The 12205-nt window shown below is 40.1% G+C and overlaps 1 protein-coding gene across 10 annotated transcripts in view; it reads right to left on the bottom strand.

Moving 5' to 3' along the window:
* Positions 1-2903: 2903 nt before the first annotated feature.
* MAP7D2 (MAP7 domain containing 2) overlaps positions 2904-12205 on the bottom strand; it is a 361083-nt gene continuing 351781 nt past the window's right edge. For all 10 annotated transcript variants that reach the window (XM_069204676.1, XM_069204677.1, XM_069204679.1 and 7 more), the window contains one exon: positions 2904-4566. The gene's annotated coding sequence lies outside the window, so the exon portion shown is untranslated. The remainder of the gene's footprint in view (positions 4567-12205) is intronic.

Here is a 12205-nt window from a genome sequence, read left to right as displayed (position 1 = left end):
TAGTAATGAGAGGTTGGGTGCCATGTATACCCAGAAATGTGGTAATGACGAGAAAGTATATTCTTCCATAGCCTTGTGAAGTCCAGAAATGGCTGATTTGCTTGTCAAAAAGGAACTGCTTGGTTGTGTGTTGGGGGGGGGAGGGGATGGAGACGTGCAGAGAATATTTATGGAGAAGGACTTTCCAGATTTTTACGGATTAAAAACCACAACATTTTTATACTAAGTAGGAGTAATGTAAAGAATTATACTCCGCAGACTACTCGTCTATCTTCTAAATTGTTACAGTAACAGTTTGACATTTTACACATACAAGGAGGGAAGAATAAGAGGGCAGACTATTTATCCAAATATCCTATTGAGGATACAAGAGGAAGTGTAATAGATAGCTAGCTAAAGAGGAGTCTGAATCCTGCTTTATTGCCACTGTTGATGTTGAGTCTGCTAGCATTATTGCTGAAAAGGAATGGAGACAAGCTTTTGAATTGGATGTTGTTTTACAGGAGGTTGTGAAATACGTTTGTGAGGGTTGACCTAGAGAGGGGCTGTTGATATGGGCTGCGCAACCGTTTTGTAAGGATGGTGAGCAGTTGAGGAGGGATATCATCAACATTGGTCATGAGGGACATCTGGGTTCAACATTAACAAAGTGCTGGTTGAGATTGAGTTTCTGGTGGTCTGCGGTGGATAGGGAAGTTGGTGAGGTGATCAAGAACTGTTATAGATGTGCCAGCAGCGAGAAAAGTGTTGTTACAAGGGTGCCACCAACAAAATCTACTGAGTTACCGAGTAGGCCAAGGGAGCAAATTGGAATTGATCGATTAGGTCCCATTAATACTTTGTATGTACAGCCTAGATATGTCATTGTTTTAGCGGCCTGAAATAAGGTTTGTAGTGGAAAACATCTCAAGGACGTTTTCCAGAGAAGGCTTTCCGAAGTGCATGCTATATGTAAACAGGGTACAATTTGTGAGCCATGAGATGGAAGCATTTCTTCATAAGAATGGAGTGAAGCATCTGTCAAGCTTGTTTTAGCATCCCAGGTTTGGTTGAAAGGATGAAGAGAGTTGTGCCTGAATGTGTCAAATGTGCAGTTGCCAGCAAATGTGAAGAGTCAAGTGCTTCAGGACTATGTTAAGATTTTATAGCAGCATATCACATTCAGTTACTGGGGTCACACCGTTCCAGTTATTTAATGGAAGGAAACCTATTTCTAAAGTAAGTCTTGCATGAATGATTAAGTTGCTTGAAGTGATTGACAACTCTGATGGGAACAGAGTTGTGTTGAATGAAGTGGTGAGATCCAGCGTTGAGGTGCCACAAAATAAACAAAGGGAAGATTTTCTAAAAGGAATAGAGTTAAAAGGATATTTTCTGTCAATGTGGGAGTTGTTGTCTGTATCAGGAAAGCAGGGCACATTTCTAAAGAGAGTCCCATATTTAGTGATCCTGTGGTGGCTGACAAAGTGTGTGGGACTGCCATTAGAGTTGGTGGTAAACAATGGTGTAATGTCAGCAATGTGATCAAGTTGACTGAGGAGGAGGTGAAAAGGAGAGAGAAAAGTGTGATTGCAAACAGCAAAATAACAGAAATTCCTGATGTTAATAACTGCATTGTCCATAGGAGTATGAGGAAACTAGTTATTCCTGCACACTAAAGGAATTGAATTGTTGTGTTCATCGTAATCAAATTACTGTGTTCATATTTTATATGTATCTTCCTTTGAAGAGAGATATCTGTTTCTTGTTGTTAGTTTGATGTGTGTGTGTGTGGGGGGGGGGAGGTTTAAGTGGTTCATGCTGTTGGGATTTATTTTGCCTGTTTTTCTGTGTATAGGTTTGGCGAAAGAATAGTCAATGTAGTATATTCATTCACAGTAGATTGGCTTATAAAAGGTGCTGACATTCAGAATTCTGCCCAGGAATGTTGTAGTTTGAATATTAGCGAGTCATTTGGAGCCCTATCTGCAGCTGAGTGGTGGTGGTGATGATGATGGACGCTGTCTCCTTACTGGAAAAAAATCTTTGGATTTATTAAACATGCCTGGAGCCTGCAGTCTTCTATGTCCCAGAACACTACATCTTACCTCAGAAAGAGACTGAGTAAAAAGAAAGAATGACTGTCTGCTTGCCACACACCAACTTGCAGTTTAGGTGTTGCATGGACTTCACTTGCACAAGTGAAAATCAATGCAGCACAGAATTGTTTCAGTACATAGTCACATTGTTTGTTTATAGTCTAAGCCTAAATGCTTTTCCTCCCATTTTAAGTAGAATATATACTTACTATGTTTATAACAAATGTTGGTTATTTTATTGCTGCAATGAGTTTACTGTACATTGTGATGTCTCCCCCAGGTCCACACTGCTAACGTTCACTCTTTGCTCCTACCACTCTACATTTGTTTTTCTCATTTATGGTAATGAGGTACATTCAAATCACACTGACTACACCAAGGTAGACAACACTAAATAAAATCCACTGGAGGCTCTAGACCTTCACTTGTTGCTTGGCAAGTACAATCAGGAGGACTCATTGATTGGCCATGTACTACATGCTAGAAGAAGGCATGGCAGAAAGTCGTGTTTATGAAAGGTCTCCCTTTGTAAACACCCATTACATCTTCAGGAAATTTGACATCTGAGAGTTCTGTGTAAACAAATCCCTCTGCCTTCCACACCACGTCTTTTCTTTATTTTGATAGGGTCCTGCTTTACATCAGTTTTTTGTCCAACCATTATTATTTTGATGTTTTGCTTAGGTGACCAACGCTTTTCTTTTCTCCAGTATCAACCAGGAATGTGACTGCCTTTTATATTATTCCCCACTGAGTCCAGCACAAACGGAGCATGGCAACCAGCTTTTACATGATATAACAATAACAACACAACGAAGCAGCAGATTCTGGCTGTCGAAAATTAAAGTATATTCCACCTTGCTGCACACATGCTACATACATCATGCCACTGAAGGATCTATAGAACATACAATGACTGCACACTAAAATATTACATCTCAGGTGACAGTAGATAGGCACAATTTATCACAGTAAAATAACCATCACATTTTCTGTTTTACCCTGGAAGAAACCGTATACTATTCAGAAGGCATGGTAACATGCGGTCATTAATTGTATAACCAACCAGGAATGTACTTTGTTTGAAATTCACCAAAAAATAAATAAAGTTTTAATCGCAACCATGTATCTTTACATATGTGTACATGGATCCTGTGTTCCTATTGTTGTACACTAGAGTCAGGTTTACAATCAAGAAAAGATGGCCTACAGCGGAGACCAAGTTGCTGTGTCTTCTCTCTTACATCCAAATGTTTCTACCTTGCCAGCCTCATACAGTATTGTGACAAGACAAGTTAAACTAAGCCAAACAGAATAGTCTTAAGAGGCAAGGTGTATTACAGCAGCATTATTTCACAAAAAGGAACAAACTGTATGGCACTTCATATACATGTTACATTCTCAGTATGTGGGTTTCCATATGGATGTTTGTGGGTGTGATACATCTTCCTTTGGTCAGTCAAGTAAAATTAAATATGAATCTGTGAACTACAATTTAATTCTAGGAAAGACAGGTGCATATAGGCAAAATAACATTTTCACTTTGTTCCCCAATCTGACTCTCCATTTAAATGAATATTTATTTGTGGCACCCATTTTACTGCAAAAACATTTTTATGACTGATGTATTCAGCTCTGGTCTTTCTAGAAAGGGAATAAAGCAGGGTCACTGATCCCATGCAAAGTGCTGCAAATAAAAATAAAAACCTACAGGACATTGGTGCTTACCAATACCTTTGCCAGTGAATTTCCAAGTGATTGTGTCACCTTATTGCTAAAATTTCTTTAGTACGGTCACAGGGAAAACATAAATGCATTTTTAAAAGTGCACGTCAAGAAAGTAGTCTCTATTTCAGTTACCAAGAACCAGTCGCTGAAAATAATTGGGATTTTGCTATCCTGGTATACATGGCCATTGCACCACCTCAATATTAGAAGATGAAAAACTGCAGACAATATTATGGTCACGTTCCAAACAACAGCTCATTTTTGGGTTCCCCAATAGGCAGGTTTCTGCCTGAAGTGCAGGTTTTCACTGCTAGAGCTTGAAAAAAAATATAACTAAGAATATCATCATAAGATGCTGGACTTGTCCTGTGCAGGAAGCTTTTGATCAGGAAAATTAATGAGCATTAAAAAATAAAAGTAAATTACTAGATTTTGTTAAAATGAAACCTTTTTTTAAAAAAGAAATAAATGGGAAATTATGCTTCGTAACAGCAGCTAAATCCCACAGATTCAAAAGCACAAGACTACCTCCCCCGAGTCCAATTTTAGGAAATCAGCAGATGTACAATCCACAAAAGGGCAGCAGCCATTATGAAATACCATATGGGAAGACCTAGAAGATATATTTAGCTCTAACATTTGCAAGTTGTGTTCAAAAGGCTGCAGCAAGAAGCTTCCTTAGATGCTGATCCGTAAATTCACTGCTTTCAGCATCACTGGATTGCAGACATACATCTTCCACTGATCAACCGCAACAACGCTGTTAAGTAAAAACAAATTGTGATTATTCTTTTATCTCTGTGCTTTTCAGTGAACTAAAGCATTTTAGCAAATTCCAGGTGTAGAAGAGCATTGCTTTATTTTTACTGAATGTTTTTCTGGCTGCACTTTCCATATTTTCAACAAACAGGGACATCAGGCAGTGGCACAACATGCCCACACCACCCTCTTGAGTGACTTCAACCTCCCAGACAACACAAGCTCAGAAAAACAAAGTGACATCACACATGTCACACAGCCAACACACTCCAAAGGCCACATCCTCACTTGTCTTCTCAACATCATCAACTATCCAAAGTAAGCTGTCCATAGCCCTGACTTCTCCATGCCCATCTCCTCCTTCCTCGTGCTACCACAAACTAAGAGCGAGACAAATGAGAAGGCCAAACCTTTAGATCTTTCAAAGACTTGTCAAAGACATCCTAAAGCTTGAACTCTTCAGCTTCAACTCCACTGATGACCAACACCTTTCTCAACAACTTCAACATGTTTTTGGAAAACTATATCAACATCAAAGCTTCAAATAATACATGCAAGTGCAAGCCAAAGGCGTCAGCACTCAGGTACTCTAAAGATCTTGTGGATAAACAATCTGCAGACAACAAAGAAAATGAAAGAAAAACAGAACTCCTGATGACCTGATATATATATATATATATATATATAAATAGTACAAAGAGCTGGCCATGCCGTGTATAAACATATTGACACTATTTTGTACTACAACAACTACAGGCTTCTGGGGAGGGCACATGTGAATCTACAGCACAACATGCCACGAATAGATGCCTACTAGGTGGGTAACATGTTCCATTCAATGGCTTGTGTAACTCTAGATACACATTCTTTGCATAGATTGGTAGGCAATCCCCTCCAAATAAGCGGTGGCTAGCCTGTAGGCATTGGAGTAGCTTGAAAAAGTGTCCTAAGGATTGCTTGACCAACATTTGTTGACCAGCTAAAAAGTCTACACAACTGTGTTTAGTAAATGTGTGTGGTGTAGGCCAAGTAGCGGCACCTTAGAAGCACCTTTTTCCTGGTAGAGTGTGCTTTAGGAGTTGTTGGCAATAGTCTTATAGCTTTAAGATAACAAGTCTGAATACACTTGGCTATCCATGTAGCTAATCCATTCTTTGAAAATGGATTACCTTTGTGAGGCATTGAAAAAGCTACAAAAAGTTGTTTTTATTTTCTAAAACTTCTTGTCCTGTCAATGTACTATATAAGAGCACTTTAATATCTAGTGTATGGAGAGTTCTTTAAGCAACTGAGTCTGGTTGTGGGAAAAAAGACAGGCAACTCAACTGATTGATTAATGTGAAATGGTGAAACTACATTAGGTAGGTATTTAGGGTTTGTCCTACGAACTATTTTATCTTTATGTACCTGGAAAAATGGTTCCTCTAAAGTGAATGCTTGTATATCACATACTCTTCTTAATGAAGTCATAGCTACCAAAAAAAGTAGCTTTCCATGGAAGAAATTGCAAAGAGAACGAATGCATGGGTTCAAATGGTGGACCCATAGGTCTAGCAAGGACAATTTTAAGGTTCCATACTGGAGCTGGAGGAACCCTAGGTGGAATAACTCAATCTTTCCATAAATGCCTTAATAACAGGAATTCTAAACAAAACAAATATGTTGTCTGCTTTGGAGATAAGCAGCTATAGCTGCTAAGTGAGATCTCATAAAAGAGTATGCTAAAGTTGCCTTTTGTAAATGTAGCAAGTAACAAGTAACAAACAATGTCTTGTACTGACTGTTTGAGTAGCTCAATGTTTTTAGTTTGACAGGATTGTAAAAAACGTTTTCATTTAGCAGCATAGCATTGTCTAGTTGAAGGTCTGCAAGCCTCTTTAAGAATGTCCATACATTCAGAAGGAAGTTGTAAATACCCAAACTCTATGACTTCAGAAGCCAAATCGCAAGATCGAGTGTCTTGGGGTCTCGATGTCTGAATTGAACTCTCTTTTGAGGCAAAAGGTCTTGTCTGTTGGGAAGTTTGTGATGGGGAATCACAGACAGATCCAATAGTGTTGTCTATCAAGGTGGACGTGCCCATGTGGGAGCTACAAGGATCATGGTGAGTGATGTTTGTTTTAAATTGCGTAACAGAAATGGAATGAGTGGGAGAGATGGAAAAGCGTAAGCAAATATCCCGGACCAATTTATCCATAGAGCATTGCCCTTGGACTGAGGGTGTGGGTATCTGGATATTAAGTTTTGGCATTTTTAGTTTTCTGTGGTGACAAAGAGATCTATTTCTGGTGTTCCATAGTGGCGAAGGTATTGTGAAGTACTTGTAGGTGAACTTCCCATTCGTGGACTTGTTGCTGTATCCTGCTTAACAGGTCTGCTAACTGATTTTCATTCCTGGGAGATATTCAGCCAGCAATTGAATGTGATTGTGAATCACCCACTTCCAAAATGTCTGAGCTAGAAGGGACAATTGAGATGAGTGTGTAGCCCCTGTTTGTGCAGATAATACATTGATGTCATATTGTCTGTACAAACTAACACCACTTTGTGAGAGATTTGTGTCAGGAATGATTTGAGTGCTAGAAAGACTGCTAGAAACTCCAAATAGTTGAGGTGATAAGTCTGTTGAATGGGATCCCTTGTATGGTAAGGTTGGTGAGGTGAGCTCCCCACCCCATCTGTGATCTGAGGCACAGGGTCCTGAAAAGGCTGCCCTTTTAGAGGTTGGTGGGATGCTGGTGTACTCATTTACTGGGTCACTGGGATGGATTGACTCTCAATGTCTGAATCTTGGTCCAACTTGGAGTCTCAAATCAAAAGGGCTGCCTGGTGTCCAACTTCTTACTGCGCATGATCTTCTCCAAAGATGTCAGGTGGGTCATCTGTTTCAACGCCATTTCTAACCGATGCGCTCTTCGGTCCCGGAGGGTCTTCTTGAATCAAAAAGACCTACAGGCATCACAGGTCTCCTCTTTGAGATCTGGGGACAGACAAAAATTACACACCAAGTGTTGATCCGTGCATGGAAATTTTGAGTGACACCCAGGCCAGAACTGAAACAGAGTATGTTCCATTAGCCTATCATTCTCCAACCACAGTTGTCGAAGAAGGCCCAAGAATGGCGTGAATGTGGAGGGTGTTAAATTGACCCGATGATAAAATTCAGATCGGCTAGTAAAAGTATGGAATATGCGATCAAAAACTATCCCAACGTTGATAGAAAGATGGAATTTAAAATTGGAAAGATACCAAACTGATATTCACCAGAGCAAGAGGAAACACGTCCGAAACCGATGGTGGATAGAAAACAATCTAACAAAGAACCAATGCCCATGCGCACTATCACCAAGAGGAGGAGTCACTCGATCTCGTGACTCGAAAAGATTATTCGAAGAAAAACAACTTGTAACACTCTGAGCCCAACACTGGTTGGTGGACGTATGCAAAGGATGTGTATCTACAGCACTACATGTGATTGAATACAGTGTTTACACTATCACAGTGATATGTTTCTTGCCCATTATAACCCTGGAGTATTTGCCAATACACTAGCAAGAAATTATAACTTTTTGACAGCTTTACATCACTCCAGTGACCTTTGGCACATCAATCTGCTACAATTTGAAGCAATATTCTGCCAGTGAGAAACAGCCTTCTACATGGGTCTGAAAGTAGGTTCGGAGACTAGGATAGAAAATAGACTCTGGCACCAAAATTAGAGTGCTCCCCATGGGTGAATCACATAATTAAAGAAGAATAGGGGTAGTTTAGAATTTGTAAAGACTGGCTATATAGGTGTTTTGCATGGCGATTGCATACATTTGTGCTTTGTGTAGGCAATGTTTGAGGCAATGTTAGGTAAATCATCAGTAAAAACAATCCTACCAGACTTTAAAACAGCCCCACAAACAGCCACAAAAGCGGCCTACACACTGACCTGTCAGACCAGCTCTTCTGGCATAGACAGACTGCCTTAAAGGTCAGTATCACCCTGTCTGAAAGTCATGTGTAAGCGTCCAAATTGCAGAAGCATGTAAATAGGGGAAGTCTGTACTGCAAGTTGCATGTGCTTATGCTGATCTGTGTAACACATCGGTGGTATGGGAACAAAAAAGTGTTGCTTTGATGGCTTGAGACTTCTCTACCTCTGCGTTTGTTGGCCACAAAGAAATCGAGAACACACTTATGTTCAAAGCTGAGCCAGTTTGCTGGTTTGAGCCAGGCCTTCCTCCGTGTGCTGCAGGTCTCTGCTCACTTGTGTTATAGCCTCAGAGGAGTCCACTGGCCCCCTCCAAATTGGACACAAGTTAAAAGCCCCGTACATTCTCCCACATGGTCCCTGAAGGAGGATACTAAGGAAGGCTGCAAGAATCTGCATTCTTACCTGCCTTGTCCATCCCATGCAACCTCTTCTTACAGTCTCTTGCTTGCCACCCACCTGGTATCTCCCACCACAGATGCTGGAGCATGGCTTTTATCATGTTGTGATTAGGAGAGGTATAAGGGAGTACTTTGCATTGAACAAAGGTACTGTCATTACTCAAACAGCTCTGTAGGAGTCATTTAAGGTTACCATAACAAGGTACATTTTATAAGCACCTTTTATGTTGTTAGGAAAGAGCTTCTAAACCAGGTTCAGAAACTTGAAGCATAACTGGTATCTGACCTCGAGGTGAAACGAAGGGAAGTACTAGGAGTAAGAAACTAGAGTTGTTTGAGGAGACCTATTAGATAAGCACAACTACAAACAGTTTGCAGTGCAACATGACAAGAGGGAGAAGGGCTGGGTGACTGTTGGCCTGGCTGGTCAACAGGTAAATAGGCTGCAAGACCATAAAAACCATAAGGACGCAGGAAAATTACATAGACTCGTCGCAGGTTAAAATAAACCAGAGAGTTGAAGAAAATTTCACAGTTATGAACACAGCAAGCTAGGTCAGATATTACACCTGTAAGTAAGGAAGATCTCCCTGCAACCTACAATATCAGTTGAGATAAAGGAGGAATTTGTAGACTGCTCATGACACAGGAAACTGAATTGACTAAAACAAATACATTTGGTCAAAACTTTATAAAGGCAATTCTGATCTGCTAGGGTCTAAGTTGCTGTTGTCTTCAACTAGGTGCTGATGCTTGCAAAGGTGCTCCCTTCATGAGGGAGGCATTCATGTGTGTACTTCCAAACCTGGGTAAACCTACTGGATTTTCAATCCTAATGTTTGTTGTTTATGAAAAATGTGAAGATTAAAATTTTGGGCAAAACACTGCAGAAATAAGCTAACAAAAATTATGCACAAGTACCAACTGGGCTTTATATCAAAATCCAACACAACAAATAATATTAGGTGACTGTTACTTTTGCTGGAGGAGGTGCAGCATAGGAACGGCCCATGTGCCATAGAAACTTAAGGTGCACATAAACCATTCAACATATTGGCTATGCATGGATGAAATTGTAACCCAATATGGTTTAGGCCAGGGAGTACAGGATGTGTTCTGCTTCTTTACGCAGGTGCAACTGCACGTGTCAAAACCAATGCTAGATTAATCTTATCTGACATGCAAAGGGCCACGAGTGTCCACTGTCGCCCTGATCTTGCCTTTATAATGGAGCCACTAGTGCAACTGCTGCAGCAGCAATGTGTAGACAGAGGGATAACCATTGACAACCCAAACCACATTGTACCCTTATATATGGATGATTTCCTGCATTATAAAAGAGATACCCTAAATGTCGATAACAATATGTTGAACACTTTAGAAGACTATGAGAAAGCATCAGGTTTCCAGGTGAACTGGGATAAGTCTTTGTCCTAACACATTCTAGTTCCAATTGCAAGAGATTTACAATGCCTGCCTATAATGAATGGTATGTGTAGAATCCTTTACATATGTGGGTATTCCCACCAGCATGACCTAATTGGAGTTTATGATTTAAATGTTCTGCTGGCTAACAGTAAACTGGAAAGTAGCCTTCTTGCTCTTTTTTACGATGTTCCAGATGGACAGGGCTGCACTATATATAATATGATCATTGTACTCAGGTTCTTATATGTCTGGCAAAGTGTGCCCACAAAGATCCCAGTTATGGTATGCATACAGTTGGTTGCACTACTGTTGAGAATATTCAAGGGTAGAAAGACAGAAAGTATAGCTTTGGCTATGTTCAAACGTGCAATCGAGGGGACAAGGCAACAGAGGGGTAGGAGACCTTTCAATATATGTAATATCCGCTGCTGTTTTTTAACAAAACATCTTTGCCCAGTGCCCCATATGCGTGATGCAGGAGGGGCCTGACTGTTATTATAAACAACTATAATGAAGGAAGGTTTTGAGGAGTGATGGAACAGATGCAGGGCAAGGGACGTAATTTCATGAACTATGAAGATAAAGAAACCAGGTTTCCTAGGACTTGGCTGGGATTCTTTAAAAAAAAAAAAAAAAAAAAAGAGATTCACCAACTGAATGGGCTACTTTGTCAGTTGGTAAAGGGTTTCAACCATATGTAAAAGGAGACCAATGACAAGACTGGGACAATAGCAAAATTGACAGCTATTATCTATGTAGATCTGTGGTCACCCACAATTGGTAGACAAGGATTGGGAGAGAATACTGGCTGCCTGTATGACCATAAGCAAGACCAACAGATTTAAACTCATACACTATAAATGCATCCATAAGGTGTACTAACCTAACAGGTGTGTGTACATGAATTTAATTCATTGCCTAATGATTGATGCCCCATATGCCAGATCATCTTGGCATATAGTGGTGAGAATTATGTTTTCGGAGGAGGTCATCTGAGTTTTGACTGAGCTGCTGGGGTGGAAAACGGTGGTATCTCCCAAACTGGGACTAGCCAATAAAGGAATGTGTCCACCTACTACCAACTTACAGCATCTGATTTGGTGTAAGTAAAGACGGGCAACACCATAACCTTGAATTCCAGTGAAAAGCCAAAGGTAAGTCATGAGAGGCAAGATCTGCACAAATGGGTAATGGCCGACTGTAGCATTAGAGATAGTGCACCAAACAGTGGATAGGAAGGGCTTAAATGTGTAGTCTGTGGCACTTGAAATGATAGATTTTTAATATGATAGACACTCTGCATGATGGATAGCATGTGGCAACGTCTCAGCTACATCTGTTATATCTTCGATTTTTTTTTTATTATGACTATATTAAACTAGGAGGTCTCCAATCATGAAAATACATATATTGATATGCTTTGTGTTATGTGTCATCAAAGCAATCATGAATGACAATTGTGTTTGCTGCACCATCTGCTTGATATGTGTTGGTATTTTTTTTATTCATGCTGTTTATTACTTACTGTTTATATAAAGGACAATAATGCAATACTTAAAAACAACAGTATTCTGGGGCGGAGACGCATGACACAAGCCTTCACACACAAAAATCAGCAGTAAGGTGGGAATTTTGCTGCAGGACAGACACTGATGTAAAATGTGCGTCAGTGAAAGTCCCTCAGTGAAAAGTCTTAAAGCTAAAGAAAGTATGGATTGAAAGCACCAGAGACTAGGACTTTGGCTGCCCAAAGCACCTAGTTTTTTTTGAGTTTCTGTGCAAAACACACACAGCTACAGAGTGAAAAGAAAATAGTAAAAACAATTCATTAA

Source organism: Pleurodeles waltl, chromosome 8, assembly GCF_031143425.1.
Source record: "Pleurodeles waltl isolate 20211129_DDA chromosome 8, aPleWal1.hap1.20221129, whole genome shotgun sequence".
Taxonomy (NCBI): Eukaryota; Metazoa; Chordata; class Amphibia; order Caudata; family Salamandridae; genus Pleurodeles; species Pleurodeles waltl.
Note: the sequence above shows the minus strand (reverse complement) of the source record. Positions and strands in the feature narration are given on the sequence as shown.